Source organism: Ursus arctos, unplaced genomic scaffold (assembly GCF_023065955.2).
Source record: "Ursus arctos isolate Adak ecotype North America unplaced genomic scaffold, UrsArc2.0 scaffold_21, whole genome shotgun sequence".
NCBI classification, from domain to species: Eukaryota; Metazoa; Chordata; class Mammalia; order Carnivora; family Ursidae; genus Ursus; species Ursus arctos.
The window spans coordinates 5,772,585-5,786,236 of NW_026622886.1; the positions used below are offsets into that span (position 1 = coordinate 5,772,585).

General features: G+C 40.9%; 1 protein-coding gene across 27 annotated transcripts in view; it reads left to right on the forward strand.

Moving 5' to 3' along the window:
* RBFOX2 (RNA binding fox-1 homolog 2) overlaps positions 1–13,652 on the forward strand; it is a 269,661-nt gene that overhangs the window by 135,469 nt on the left and 120,540 nt on the right. The window lies entirely within an intron of this gene.

The window sequence follows — 13,652 nt, forward strand, 5'->3', positions numbered from 1 at the left end:
CATATGAAACACACCTTTGCCTCCGCGCCTGAGCACTTGACCTAAACCCCCGCCGTTTCTCCACATACCAGCAAGACTGCCTTGTTTGCATGAAATCTCTGCCCAGTTGCCATGTGATCATGTATTGCGAGCACCCTGTATAAATGTCAATTCCTACGTCTCTGCCCAGAGTTTCTCCATAACACCTACCACCGTCTGACTTGCTGTATATTTATTTTATTGTCTTTTTCCTATGCTCCGTGTAGGCCCTGGTATTCTCTGTGCCTAGAATGGTGCCTGACACATAGTGGGCACTGACTAGACATGGCAGAGTGCAAAGAAGGGAGGAAGTAAAGATTGGGAAATAGTGAAGAGATAGGTGGTACTGGAAGAGATAGCAGTGGGAGAGATGGCTTGGAGGGTAAACTGGAGGGTCTTGAATACTAGATCAGAATTCTGTAGAAAATAAGAAATTCTTTTAAAAAATTCACTATAGCGATATTTAACCTTCTTGAAATAGTGCCATGTAATTGGGTTCTATGCATAGAATGGTTTGGGGAGGGGATAGATGCAGGGAGATGAATTACTCTTGGGTTGTTGTTGGGTAATAACTATCGGGTCGTTCAGGTATGAGTAAAATGGCTTTAGACCAAGGTTTGGAAATGAGAGTAAAAATTTTTAAGTTGGTTTAAAAGTCTTATGCATGAATATAAATGAGAAGCTTGCACTTGTGTAAGAAAGCTGCCTGTTTAATACATGTGTTTTAATACTCTTTGTTTTGATACAGTATTTAACGTTCAGTTTCTTTTGCCATGTTTCAAAACAGAATATGGAATTTTGTTGTTGTAAAATGTATATATTAGGGAATAAATTTGGAACCGATTAAGCAAATGCGCATTTTTCTAGATTTTAAATTGTTCGTTTGGAGGGCTCGAAAATCAGTGTGGTCAGAGCATTTGAGAGAGGAAGGGGGGAAAGCCTACAACTCCCAAGACACATTTTCTCAGGTCCCTTAGTTTTGTTTTGCAATGAGTAGAGTACATTTTAGGAGTTGTAATCCTCCTTCACCAGCTCCTTTTTCCCCTTCTTGGTTTTGGAAATGTGTGGCTTCTGAAACTTAGGATCTGCTTGCAAACACTGCATTGTTGTTTAGAATTAACATCCTCTTCTGAATGGGAGCTTGCTGCTCCCCTTCACAAATGCTTTTTCAGAATCCCTCACTGTTATTAAGGGAAATAACATATAGTACTTGTAGCATAAGGCCATCAGAGAATACGTACTCACAAATACTGATTGAAAGGTTAATTAGATATTCTTAGGATAATGAGCTTTGTATGTAGCAAAGTGTCCAACTAAAATATTGGCTTTTGATTCCACTTAAATCTGTAGAGTTCTGTATTCTTACTGTGTATTAACTCATTTGGCATTTTACTTGTATGAATCTAGATCATTAATTCAGACAGTAAATAAGTCAAAGCCTACCTTTCATTCTTTAAAATAACTGTTATTTTTCCTGAATGTAAGATGAACCCTTTAATCACTGGCCATTTTAGCTAGATTGCCATATCCATGAAAATCAGAAACGACTGAGTATAGCTTCATTGTGTATTACATCATATGCTGGTTATCGTTCTGTTTCTGGCTCAGACCTTAACGTGCTGTACGATTATAACAAGTCACACCATCTTTCTACCCCTTGTGTCTCTTCTGTAAAGTGGGAATGCTATCACTTACCAGTTGATTGTTGCATACTATTTCTCAGATGAGTGGGCATCTAAATAAAAACATTCTTAATACTTTATTCTGTTTATTGCACTTGTAGTTGTCAGTTAGATAACAAGCAGTATATATTTTTTTGTTAAGATTGGATTGAAAGTCTCACAAACATTACAGTTTAAAAGCAGATGCCGGGGAAGGGGGCACATGTATAGTGGGAACAGTTGCTCTTTTGTGTATGTTCTCCTCTGCTGTATTTCATTAATTCTGAATGTTTATCTTTATCCTTTAGTTTTCTTGTTTAATTTATTCAGTTTATTGAAAATAAGTTTCCTGGCCTCATTGAAAGTCAAAATCTTAGTTTTTGTATGTTGCTCAAGACCATGTTCTCTGGCACTGGATGTTTGCAGATTACATCCATTACCAGAGAAATTTTCTAGATTGTTAAAGACGGTTGGGATTGGAAGGGAGAAAGGAAGAGAAGTGTCAGTCCTCTCACAACTATTATTTTATGTTTTTCATCTTAGGAATCAGAAGCAAGAGTCAGACCCAGTAGTCTTACTTCAGAGTCAGGACTCTTAACCAATATGTTATAATGCTTTCAACTAGTCTGTGATAAACCAAGATGGTCCCCAGTGATTCCTACCTCCTGGTATTCATGCGTGTCCTTACATTCGTTGTGTCATCTCTTACCTTTCAAAAGTGTAGGCTGGGCCTTAGTGACTCACTTTGAACTAATAGAATATGGCAAAAGTGACGAGATGTCACTTCCAAGAGTTGATGGCAAAGACTGTGGCTCTCATCTTTTGGACGCTTGCCCCTCTAGCTCTCTCAGAGCCCTTGCATTGGAAGAAACAGACTGCCATGTTGTGAGTAGCCCTGCAGAGAGGCCCACGTGGCGAGGAGCTGGTGTCTAGGGCCAACAGCCAGGGAGGGCCTAAGCCTGCCAACAGCCAGGTGAGTGCACTTGGCAGCAGATCCGTGCCAGTCCAGCCTGGAGATGACTGAGGCCCCAGCCAGCACCCTGCTTGCAGCCTGTGACAGACCCTGAGCCAGGGGCACCCAGCTAAGTCTCACCTGGAGTCCCGGTCCACAGAAACCGTGATATAATAAATGTTGCTTCGAGCTGCTGTGTCTGAGAGCGATTTGTTACACAGAAAGAGAGAACTACAGAATCTGGTACCAAAGCTGGGTGCTTCTGTAGCAGAAATCTACATTTGTGGGAGTGACTTGGGAACCGGGCAGTGGACTTTGAGAAGAGTCAGTGAAAGATGAGGTACCTTGAACATGCTGTTCGTGAAATTTTGGACTTTGAGGAGAACGGACAAGAGGGCTTAAAGGGAAGGAAGCTGGAGGAAAGGGGATCCTCCTTCTGTGCTGGCAGAAAGTTGAGCAACACTACTGTTTGTAGTTACGTGGAAAGCAGACGACGTGCATTTCCAGGCAACACACTGAAGGTGCCCCACGGTTTCATCTTGCTGCTTCTGGTGGAGGGTGAGAGGAGAGAAACAAGTCGAGGGAAGGAGTGTTAAAACAAAAAAGGAGCCGGGACTGGATGGTTTTGAAAATCCTCGGGCATTCTTTCTGGCAAATGACAGTCAAATTTAAGACGTGGGTTCCTAGCAAAGGTCAGTTCAAGGGCACTGCCCGGAGAGAATGGCAGTCTAAAGATGAAGCCGCAGATGCCACTGTAAGACCTTTTGTTAAGAGCCCAGAAGAATCAAAGGTAGTGCCTTAAGAGTCACACAAAAGACGTCTCAGTTACACAACAGGGCTTTTAGCCATGTTCGCGCAGCACAGGTAGAGAAGGGCTTATCTTGAAGATATTTGTGGATATAGCTTTTGTCTCATGCAGTGAATCTCCTTGAGATTCACAGGAGACTTACTGCAGCTAAGATGGAAAAGGAAAAGAAATGGTTCAAAATGAAAAGAGGCTGTTGAGCTCCCCTGCCGATTCTTCCAGCAGGAAACAGGCCAAGCAGACTGCTAAGTTGCTAACGCAAGCTACCTTCTATGAAAAAGCAAGGATATGATGCACACAAGAGCCATGGAGAACTGTTATCCCAGCCTTGAGACCTAATCAAAGAACTCCAGCACTTGCCCAGCTAGATTTCAGAATCACTATGGACCAGAGACTTCTTTGTGTTTCCCACCCCCCCTCCCTTTTGAAGAAGTGGTTGTGCCATTTGGAGATTAGAAACCAAAAGAAAACTAGTGAGAAAGGTGCCTGGGTACTGTCTCATTTCAGCCAGGCTCCCCAGAATGCCACACCTACTGCTTAGTCGGCCACTTTTGGCTTTTGTTTACAAGTCTTAGAGTTTCCAGAGTATATGTGAGAAAACTAAAGCAATCAGGAGATTTCTTAGCACCACACGTTCCCACCTTCTCCCGTCAGCCAGTAAACCTTTGGTCTCTCCCGTCACTGTACATGAAGTGGTTGCATTGCTATAGGAGGCCACCCACCCATTTTATACTGGGTCCCATCTCTGCTAGCCCAGTTAGGACCTGGACTCAGCAATTCTCTCCACTCTCAGATCATCAGGTTTTCTGTTTACTAGATTAGTTCCATTAACACACAATTCAAAAATAATACTCTTGACCTCAGCTTTCTGCCAGCTACTGCTAAATTTCTTTTCCTTTAGAGCAAAACTCAATAGTGTTGTCTGCATTTGCTCACATCAGTTCTTCTCCACTTACTTCCCCTTAAACAACCACTCAGGTTTTTATTGCCGCTGTGCCACTGAACTGGCTCTTGTCAAGGTTACCAGTAACTTCCGTGCTGCTAAGTCCAGTCAGTGACCAGGTCCCAGTCTTCTTCATGTTACCTGGCCTGTCTGTACACGTAACATCACTGACCGTTCCCTCCCTCTGATAAACTGTTTTGGGTACTTTACTTCCAGGACATCACACTTTTCCTGGTTTTCTTCTTCTTTGGTAATTATGTCTCATTTTTAAAGTTGTCATACTCGGGTCTAGGTCTTTGGACTTTTTTTCTTGATTCTCATTTAGCGATCTCATCTAATCTCATGGATTTAGCTTTCAGTTAACCAGGATAGCCAGAATCACCTATCGTCTGGGTCCGGTGGACTCTCTGATCTTTTATATTGTTTAACTCTTGTGATTAACTTAAGAAATAAGAAGTGGTCAGGGCGCCTGGGTGGCACAGCGGTTGAGCGTCTGCCTTCGGCTCAGGGCGTGATCCCGGCGTTATGGGATCGAGCCCCACATCGGGCTCTTCCGCTATGAGCCTGCTTCTTCCTCTCCCACTCCCCCTGCTTGTGTTCCCTCTCTCACTGGCTGTCTTTATCTCTGTCTAATAAATAAATAAAATCTTAAAAAAAAAAAAAAGAACAAAGAGAAATAAGAAGTGGTAGTGAAAAACATCTTTATTAGAAATAAGAAAAAAATACACTCATGCAACGTATTATATATCACCCCCACGGTGACTACAAATTACATTTGAATGTTGTTCATGTTTGTTTTAAAGATTTTATTTATTTATTAGAGAGAGTGCATGCACATGGGGCGGGGGCAGAGGGAGAAGCAGACTCCCCGCTGAGCAGTCCCCCCCCCCCCAGTGTGGGGCTTGATCCTAGGACCTTAGGATCATGACCTAAGCCAAAGGCAGATGCTTAACCCGCTGAGCCATCCAGGCACCCCTTTTTTTTTTTAATTTTTTTTTTTTTTGCAGTATTTCAAGATTTTCTATCCTTTTTGTATCCTCTTTTCTTTCTGTTCTCTGAGACCCATGGTTATGGTTGAGGGTAGACATTCTCTCCCTAGTTTTGTATTTCCTGCAAGCTCATTTCTTAGCTGTGCGAGGAATTGTCTTATTACTCTGCAGTCTTGTGATGGAAGCTTTTCCTGTCAAATTAAAGCTTTCATTGTGCTAATATCAATCATAATAAAGAAAATAGACAGTGGCTATCTTGCAGTCTTTCGCAAGTATAGATTTTAACTCTCTTATCAATGTGTCTACCACTTCTTTAGCCTTGTTAACAGTAAAGATCACTTTGTGTGATTTTTTTTTTTAAACAAGGGATTTTTTAATCTATTAACGTTTGAGAACACATTGAGCTGAGAAGAGCATCAGCAGTGTTTTTTTGTAAGACAGAATCATCGAATCTCTTTGAAATCCAAATAATATGCTCTTGATTTCTCTTCCTTTTCCATCTGTGAAAATACATTGAAATTCAGCCCTATTCTTCCCAACAAGAAGGCAAACTAAGGCAAGTTTTTTTGCTGAGTAGTACTCAAGCCAATCCCAAACCCGTTCTAAAATTGTCCTGTTCTATTTATGCCATGCTTTTTAAGTTCTGTGTCAATGCTTTCCTGCCTTTGACCCTTTGTTCTGCTCTTGCTCCTTTTGTAGCTCTCTACCTATGTAGATTTGAATCTTCCAAATATGTGTTTCACTGACAGACACTGTCTAAATTTTTATTCCCTATTTTCCTGGTTTTGAAAGCATATATAGCTCAAAAGGCATCATCCTTTGAATGTAATTTAATTGCGTATAGTCATGCATCAACCCAGAGCATACACATCTTATGAATTCGGATTCTGGATTCTAAGTATATCTCCAATAGGTTATAGCTTATTGTTACTTCTGGTTCTTCTTCTTATATTTACATAGTCTAAGTGCAGTATTTAAGAGTTTTGGTTTTTGTGTTTTTGTTTTTCTTTTCATCTTTGTTAGTACATAGTTCTCTTGCTTGGACCAGAAAAACCTTCGAGTCATCCTGGACTCTTCTTTCTCTCTCACACCAGTCTTATTAGTTCAGCAAATCCTTTAGGCTCTGCTTTTCAAAAATAAGTTCGATCCCATCCCTTTTCACCAGGTCTACCTCTTCTGTCAGTACATCTTCCTTTCTTGCCTAGAGTATTCTAATAGTCTCCTACTTGGTCTCCCTGCTTTCTGCCATTGACTCCAAATAATTTATTCTGAGCACAGCATCTGTCATGATCCTTTGAAAATACAAATCTGATCACGTCCAAAACTCCACTAATGTGTTTCACTCAAAGGGAAAGCCAGAGTCCCTACAAGGCTCTGGTCGAGCTGGCTCCTAGGTACCCCTTTGCCACTCATCCCCTCCTGTTCTTCCCATTCTGTTCTCACTCTCTGCTAGCTTCACTGGCCTTCTTGCTGCTCCTCAGGTCTGCTGGGCGCTTTGTCCTTGTTCCCTCCGCTCGTGATGCTCTTCTCCAGACATCCTCAAGTCTCACTTCTTCATCTCCCTCACGTTTCTGCTGGGGTCTGACCTCTTCGGTTCGTTTTTAGTCAGTCTCTTTTAAATTCACCATAGCCCCTACCATCTTCTAGTATGTTTTAAAAACATCTTTTTTTTTACTACTTGTCTCTCCTATAGAGATGTCTGGTTTGTTTACTGCTGTATCCCCAGTGTCTCGAATAGTGAATGGTGTTCAGTAAATAATCATCACATGGATGTTAAATTCCGGAGGTTTCCAACTGTAGGAATTTATGGGGTGGAACTGTCTTTGTATTTGTCGTTCAGCCCTTCTCTCTCATTTGTCCCTGTGCGCGTCTGCCGGTTTGTACTGCGGAATCGGTAGAGCTTCGTGGCACCGGCCTTGGAACTACGTGGACTAGGTTTCAGATCTGCCTCTGCTGCGTTCTGGCTTAATGATACTTGTGTCTGCGAAAATGGAAATGTTGTAGGTGTTAAAATTGAAATTATATTTTAAAAAGCCGAATTTAAAAAAAATTGCACCAGTCACTAAAGCCCTTGAAAGTACTGCTTCCTCCTTAAATTTCCATGGATGTCTCCACTGTCTTTGTCAGTGAATTAAATTTGTCTTCTACTAACCAGTATGCGAGAAGATTTGAAAAAAAAAATCATTTTTTACTTGATTACGTTGGCATTATTTGTAATTTGCTGCTATTTTAGCTATCTCGTTTTCTGTTGTTATTTCACATATATGGCATTTTGGGTATGTTACTGATTTGGTACACTCACGTTCTTCCCCACCACTCCGCATGGCATTACTAAGTTCTTGTTATCTGGCCTGGAAATTCAGCCACCATTTATAAATGTGTGTGTGTGTGTGTGTGTGTGTGTGTGCATGTGTGTGTATTTCTTTTAATGGGTTTTAATGGGGATATGTGATCAGAGTTCTGAACAGCTGAAATAAAAATGCATTTTTAGCATACGACCCACAGACAGAATGTATGCTGGCTGTAGTATTTTTTTCAGAGCACACGAGATGGACCCATACAGGCGTCCATTTAAAGAGGCTTTAGTTTGAGACTCTAAGGGGCTTTCATCTGTGAGGTGCACTATGGTATTCCCTAGTAAATGTTACAAGGAGAACAGTATTCCTTTTGCTTCCTTTTCTTTGTGTATAACCTTTTTTTTTCTTTTTCTGGACACATTTCATTAACAAACTTCAGACAATTGAAATGCTAATTAAAACAGTCTCCCTTCATATTTATAAACTCTGGGTTCTTCTTCTTCTTTTGTCTTTTATATATTTAGCCCACTCATTCATCAGTTTTCGAGTCCACGGTAATTGCCAGCAACTGGTTTGGGAAAGGACACTACTAGAAGGCATAATTAAAAGTGCTACTTTTGTATATTGGTAATTTGCATTTTTTAACAGTACTTTTCTTTCCCTTTGAACTTGGATTTTTGCCACTTTTCACTAAAAAGTTAACTAACTTTTAACTGTAACTTTAAAAGTTTATGTTAAAGTTGGACAATAATGCTCTTTACTTTTATTGTAACTTTTACCAAACAAAACATAGTAGGCAGATTTCTTAAAATCTGGTAGTGAGAAAGTCATCTTTGTTTTGCCAATAACATGTAAAATTTAAAATGTCAAGGCATAAACTCTTAAGGGGATGAGAAGGGGTTAGGGAGAGAGTAGGCAAGTTGGAAAGGGTGTTTGGCACTTGGCCAGACTTTTAAAACAGCATTTACTTCTCTATGATGTGGGCTGCAAATACACACACACACACACACACACACACACACACTTTTGAGCGTTCGTTATTTGCAGTTAGTGGTGCATAGTTTGGGACTAGGTAAAGGTTATTTTCCTAAGTACAGAATCAGGTTTTGACCATTTATTATTTGCTTAAACGTTTACTGAGTTTCTACTGTTTGTAGATCCCTTGTAGGGAAGGTTTGCCTTTGGAAGTGTTCCCTACACCCAGCCAGTGGCTCCATCCTCCTTCTCAAACAAAGAAAAGGGGCTAAGGTGCGTGTATAGTTTAAGTTTAACAAATAAGTTAAAACTTTTCCTTTTGAATACTTTCCCAGGGGACTTCAGTGCTTGCCGTCTTAGTCCATTAGGGCTGCTATAACGAATGACCGCTGATCAGGTGGCTTAAACAACAGAAATTTCTCTCTCACAGTTCGGGAGACTGGGAACTCCAAGATCAAGGTGCCTGCAAAGCAGGTTTCATCCTGAGGCCTCGCCTCTTGGCTTGTAGCTCGCCACCATCTCCCTCTGTGCTCATACGACCTCCTTTTCATGCACGTGTTGGGGGAGAGGACAAGGGTGAGAATGCGTGTGTGCACATGTGGGCAAGTTCTCTGATGTCTCTTCTTACAAGCACGCTAATCTTGTCCCTTCATGACCTCATTTAACCCTAAGTAGTTCCTTAGAGGCCTATGTCCTAATATAGCCACAATGGGGGTTAGGGCTTTACCACTGAATTTTGGAAGGGAGGGACACAGAAACATTTAGACCAACACACTTATCTTTTTAAGTCATCAAAAATTTGAATATTTATTGTGCACTCACCACCTTTACAGATCTGCCATTATCTAGCTCAGTAAACTCAAAGAAATTAGTCAACTTTGTGAGGCCACAATCTTTTTCATCAGTGAAGCAAAAGTGTTGAACTGGTCAGTAGCTATGATTCATTCTGACTCAACCGATATTCGTTCCATTTTCATTTTCCTCTCTTCTTTTCCTCTTTCCCTGGTGTATGTAGGATTGGTCCTTGCTGTTTTTACCCTTCCTTTTCTCTCCTTTTGTTTCTTTGTATTTTTATTCTCATGTTCTGCCCTCTTTCTCTGTTCACCTCATCCCTAAATTGGATGTATTTTCTAAGAACTTACGAGTTTACTATATTGTTAGCTCTTTACAAGTTTAGCAAGTAGGGGGCACCTGGGTGGCTCAGTTGGTTAAGCATCTGACTCTTGATTTTGGCTCAGGTCATGATCTCGGGGTCCTGGGATCAAGCCCCGAGTTAGGCTCCATGCTCAGTGGGGGGAGGGGGTCTGCTTGAGATTCCCCCTCCCTCTGCCCCAACACCATTCATGCATGCATGCTCACTCTCTCTCTTAAAGAAAAAAAAAAAGTTTGGTAAGTAGATGGAGTGTTTTATATTTCTTTCTGTTAAACATCCTGCAAACCTTTAAACTAACTTTACTCTAAATTAATTGCTTTTTAATTACTTTAGAACATCTCTGGTTTGTTTTCCTCTAGTCCCCTGCCCTTTGCTAGGCAAGATAACTCACACCGTTATTTCATGAAATTTAGTCTGGGGAGACTAGGGATATTGTTTTTCATGTGTGCTTTTACTAAAGCCTCTAAGTCATCATGGGAGTTGATGATGACAGTGATGTATTTTTTTACTCTTGAGAGAAGGAAGGACCTTGTGCTGTCCCCCGCCCCCCCGCCCGATTTCTCCCTTTTGATCTGTGACATTTGGAAGTAGTTGTTCTGAGGTCTCAGTGGCTTTTTTTTCTTTTGTGAATATCACAACAAACTTTAAAGTGAGCTTCACAGGATGTAAAAAAATGGGTGGCATGGGTGCGAGACTGTGTTGGTGCTAACATTTCCATGACTGATGGAGAAAGTTTGCCAGAAACAGTGTCAGCAAGACTGTTGTAGAAACTAGATCATGAGTGGGGAGAGGTCTTGTCCTAGTTTTAATATAAATCCTTGGTCTGATGGGCACAGTCTTAAGAAACCATCTGGAAGCAAATTCTGCACCTTTTAAAGCTGTTTCTTCTAGGATTTACATTTCGTTACCCCTACAACCCACTAATAGGTATTGTGATAACGGCGGTGATAATTGTAAGGATGTGGATTGGCAGCTATCGATTTTCGAGCGCCTACTGTTTGCCAGCCTTTATACTGAACGTTTTATAGTCATTAACATATCAAATCCCAATAGCAGCCCTATGGTAAGTGGTCATGGACAGGCCTGGTTTCTCCTATAAATTCATCCAAGCCCAGGATGAGTTCTCAATGTCCCAGTAGTGCTGAACACCTATCAGGTGGTACTCAGTAGTAGATGTTGATCTGATTTGAGCTCAAGTGTACCATCTTGCTTAAAATCGTTGGTCTCTGTCTGCCCTTCCCCTGCCCAGCCACAGATACAGAAGGCATGCAAGTTCATTTCTCTTCTGTGAATTAGAAAGTTTAATCTGCCCTTATGTTAAGGAGCTGCTTTCCCACTAGTCAGCACAGTCTTTAAATAATTTGATGCCTTATTACCCATGTGCCAGGGCTTGAACATCCTTATTAGATTGGCTAGTCTCCTTGCCTGGTCTTTTTGTTCCGGTGTGCGGTGGCACTCTAGTTTTCCTTGGGACCTGCGCCCAACACTGAATCCAATTCAGTTAACTAAGGGGAATCACTCAGCCGTTTCTTCTCCTGGTGACTTTTTAAAAAATTTATTGGATCCAGATTTTCTTTTCCTTGATTTGTGTTTGATGGTATTCCTTCCTGTGTGACGAGGAAAAGTCAGACTTGGCCTTGTACTCTCACACTGAACCCTTTGACTAAGAACAGCTCAGATTAGGTTAGTTCGATGTATCCTTATGACTTGATGATTTGGATCTTGACTTCTTCCTGCAGGAGGTCAGTCTTTTCCCAGTCTCCACCTCGAGCAGTCTTTATTCCAGTGGAATAATTCCTTGCTCCCAGGACTTTGCCATCATTTGTGTTTCCACTGTTGCCTGCTGATGTTACACTCAGTCTGAAGCTCCACTTAACTGCTGGTCAGAACTTCAGTCCTTCTGCACTGGGCCTTCACAGCTTCCTTCTTTGTTCTTATTTCCTTATCTTACCTTCACATTTCTTTTGTTCCCCTCTCCTCCAGCCACGTAACACACATGACTTCAGGAAACCCAGTGATACTTCAGAGTATAGGTCTTGGAAACATGTTTATGCCCTGCCAAAGTTCAGTTTCCCTTCATCTATCTCTCCCCAGGTACTTAACACAAATGAAAATAGCGACCTTTTAGAGTAGCTTTCAAGGGAGTAGCAACATACCAACTCCCCCAGGATACTGTTGAGTGGAAGCCAACTGGTATGAAGAAGTAAGAACTAGTTTCAAAAACTTGAAAATTAACAGTTTGAACTATGGAACTAATAGAAACAAGACAAGCAAGGGATAGGGGAAGTAGTGCTCACTCTAAAGTGGAAAATATATATTTTTCAATAATAAAAAAAGCAGTTCAGAATACATTGAGAGTGAATTGTTTTCTTTAAATTTCATGTTCTCTGTAGCCATGCCTCTCATTGCATTGGTAAATGGGCTAAATCAGGTTTCTTTATGCATCTCTGAATAAAAGGTCAAAAGAATATAGTTCATTAAACTCCTTGTTGCCTCCAAACAAATCTTGAAAGTTCAAATAACTGGGAGTCAATGCCTAAAAATATAACATACCCTACTAATTTTGAGAAGAAACTGAGACCTGCTTTTATCAGCCATTGATCCAGAAAAGGGTGTGCTCTGTATAAATCTGAGAGCCAAGTCTCCTTCATTGTCTGCCATACTCTGCAATATTGATGTTCATAATGTGATCCAGACAGTTTCAGTATGGTTCTGTGCTGTTTTATTGATTCTCACATATTACAGTTCTCAGTTAACCAGAAACCCCCATTGTTTTTTCACTTTTATTATTTGTCTTGTGACGAAGAGGTTGTTGGAAAGCCCTTTTCTGTTATCCTTATCATTCTGCATACAGATTATTATTTTAAACCTTCTTTGAAGGGACCTTGCCACAGAAGGTCCATATTTACGTTTTGTATGCTTAGAGCCAGGATCTCAGTCAGGGATGAGAACGAGGTATAAATCAGAATCCAGGGTTGGGATGAGAGAGACTATATTTAAACTTCTAAGTCATAATGAACATTTCAGAAAGTAAGGCTGTGTGTACTTTTCTGGGCTGATGGAAGATACAGGTGAGTAAATGCTGTAGGACAAGGGTGTTAAAAGTGCTTAAGAAACACTGATTTCAAGTCTTCATTTTCACTGAGTGACCAGAAGAACTTCCACTTTGGTAAGTCTGCAGTAGAAGTATGTCACTGAAGCTTGCTCAGACTGAAAGCTGTAGGATGACTTGAAGAAAATTCAGGCATGGCCAAAAAGGGACAATAGATTCTTGACCCCACATTTTCCCTTGAGGATTTGAAGCCAGATTGGTTTAAACAACTGTTTAATAAAAAACAAAACACATACACACACAACAAAGATCTCTCTTAGTGGACTAGCCCTTTAGTAAGATGGAATGTTGAAGCTGGAATGTTTCTTGTCAGTTGGTCACTGACTTGGAAGAATTACAGTGGGACTAGGATTTGGGTCTCTGGCCTAGCCCTTAGACGAGGAGGCGCTTGTGGTTTTGTGAAAGGAGGAGAGGTTTAGAAATGAAAATAAAAGTCCTTTAATCAAGGGAAACATTCAAAAGAGGTAGGATTAGGATGTGAGCTTAGGGGAAATACCTAAACTAGAAATATTAGTTGTTCGCCAAGGAAAAATAGGAGTGTTTGAATGGAACAGCTCCATAAAGAAGGAATTATCTCAAAACCCTGTTAATTTTCTGGCCTATTGGTTCTTAATCTTTATTTTGGGTCTTGAACCTCATTGAGAATCTAATGAAAGCTCTGGACCAGGTCCCCAGAACAATGTACATATTTATAACATCTCACACACAATTTTCAGAGGATCATGGGCCCTGTGAAGCCCAGCCATA